Below are 2964 nucleotides of genomic sequence, written 5' to 3'. Positions count from 1 at the left end.
TATCTTCACATATCTAAAGTAGATGTAGCTTTATGTATCATATATCTGTATATCTATGCTATATTATATGGGATTACTCAGCATAAATATGTAGCACATTGAGTAGCTGTTTAGCACATAGGAAGTGCTCCAGAATATTACTTTGTGTCCTAAATAATTATATTTTCTGATTGATTATTTTATGACATTTTCTCACTATACCTAAGCTTTCTGTTTCTAAAAAAAAGTTGCATATTGAAAAATAATAATACTATAATGCAATGCAAGTGTATCTGTTTTATATTGCTGAATAACAAACCACCTTGAAATTTAGTGGCTTAAAACAATAACCCTATTATTTAATCATAATTTTAAACAATTTAACTGGGCTCAGCTGAGCACTTCTGCTTGTCTCCCCTGGGGTACCTTATGCAGGTGCAGTCATCTGTGACTAAACTGTCACTGGGTGGTCAAATATAGCCACACTAACTTTTCTGATGATTAATTCTGCCTATTTATGTGTTGGTTAGGTAGTCTCAGCTATGCTGGTTCATCTCTGTCCCATGTGCCTCCTTGACTTACTGTATGTTATAGTGATTTTGGGGAAACATTCCGCGAGGAAGAGAGCAGGAGATTCAAGGTCCAGACATCCACAAAGCCAATTCTACTGCATTCTATTGGACAAAACAAATCACCAACCGAGATTTAAAGTGTGGGGAAACAAACTCCAATTCTTGATAGGAGAACCTGGAATGTCACATTACAAAGATTGGTTAACACAGGGAAAAAAGGAATTATTGTCATCAACTGTTATTTAAACATATTTATTAACTATTGACATACTCTGTGAAGTATTTATAAAAATAATTGGCCTGACAATAATTTATTTGATATTAAGTCAATGCTAATCAAGATCATTTAATATGGTGTTTCCGTGGGAATTTAAATCACTCAAATTATATTTGAGCATAATACATTAATTATTAATGTGCATCATTTAAAATTATGTGATAAGATTAAACTTATTCCCAGAACTCTATATTTATGCCCCTTAATTACAGTACCCATGTAATACATCATTTTGACTATTATACAGAGTACTATATAAATCTTGCATTATCTGATTGCAATGATGTTACCAATGTTCTTGGAACTCTTCAATCATTCATTAGAGGCTGTCTTGAGATAACCTAAGATAAAAGCTTGCTTCTTTCCTCCTCTTTAAAAGTGGTGACAAAACTGAGGGAAAACAAGAATAAGAAAAAACAGAGATGGACACCACACAAAGAAGGAACTATCAGACACTCATTAGAGGCTAATACACACTGAACATTAATCAATGGGAAAAAAAAGGCTCTCACTCTCCTCTATGTATTTGGAATTAGATAATGGCAACAGCAAACTCTGTTTCCTTTTCAGTAATAGATAATACTCTTAAATGTGTTCAGACATTTGTGGATGTTGAAAAGGAGATAGAAATACTGGAGATGAATTTGCCTCATGACATATACAATGGTATTATTTCTTCCTTCTAGATCAACACACAGCCCAGTCAACTGCTTTTCTTATAAAATATTGCCTCCCCTCTCCATTCTCCAAAGTTATCAGTACTTTCTTATTCTCAATACAAAAGTTTACCTCACGTTCTTTTTCACTTCGGGGCAGGGGTACTACAGATAGACAGTTAGGTAAGTTGATCCAAGATGGATACGTTAATGGTGAAAATGTGTGGAATGAGAGGTGGAAGGAAAGATGAATAGATAGATTGGATGTGCCAAGAAAATAATAGAAATTACTTTATCACATTTGTTATTTTTAAAACTATTTAGTGACTCCCATTTAGAATTAATTTCATACTCTAGCTTGACATAAACCTATCATGAGTTCTACTTTGTGTCCCTATCTGCCTCATCTCCCAAAACTACCCCAAAATGCACAACCTCTATTGTTGTTGTTAGGTGGGTTCCCACTCATAGCGACCCTGTGTACAACAGAAGGAAACAATGCCTGATCCCGTGCCATCCTGCCAATCGTTGTTATGCTTGAGTCCATTGTTGGAGCCACTGTGTCAATCCACCTCATTGAGGGTCTTCCTCTTTTTTGCTGAACCTCTACGTCACCAAGCATGATGTCTTTCACCAGGTGATGGTACCTCCTGATAGTATGTCAAAAGTATATGAGACATAGTCTCGCCATCCTTGTTTCTAAGTATTCTGGCTGTACTTCTTCCAAGACAGATTTGTTCATTCTTTCGATAGTTCATGGTATATTCAATATTCTTCACCAACATCACAATTCAAAAGCGTGCATTCTTCTTTGGTCTTCCTTATTCACCATCCAGGTTTCACATGCATATGAGGTGATTGCAAACACCATGGCTTGGGTCAGGCACACCTTAGTCTTCAAGGCGACACCTTTGCTTTTCAACACTTTAAAGAAGTCTTCTGCAACAAATTTGCCCAATGCAATGAGTCTTTTGATTTCTTGACTTCTGCTTCCGTGGGTGTTGATTGTGGATCCAAGTAAAATGAAATCCTTTACAACATCAATTGTTTGTCTATTTATCATGATGTTGCTTATTGGTCCAGTTGTGAAGATTTTTGTTTTCTTTATGTTAAGGTGTAATCCATACTGAAGGCTGTGGTCTTTGATCTTTATCAGTAAATGCTTCAAGTCCTCTTCTCTTTCAGCAAGCAAGGTTGTGTCATCTGCATAACACAGGTTGTTAAAGAGTTTTCCTCCATCCCTGATGCTCGTACTTTTTCATGTAGTCCAGCTTCTCGGATTATTGCTCAGCATACAGATTGAATAGATATGGTGAAAGGATACAACCTTGACACACACCTTTCTTGACTTTAAGCCACGCAGTATCCCCTTGTTCTGTTCGAATGACTGCCTCTTGATCTATGTACAGTTTCCTCACAAGCACAATTAAGTGTTCTGGAATTCCCATTCTTTGCAATATTATCCATAATTTGTTATGAT

This window comes from Trichechus manatus, unplaced genomic scaffold (genome assembly GCF_000243295.1).
Source record: "Trichechus manatus latirostris isolate Lorelei unplaced genomic scaffold, TriManLat1.0 scaffold00124, whole genome shotgun sequence".
NCBI lineage: Eukaryota > Metazoa > Chordata > Mammalia > Sirenia > Trichechidae > Trichechus > Trichechus manatus.
This window is presented reverse-complemented; position numbering follows the sequence as displayed.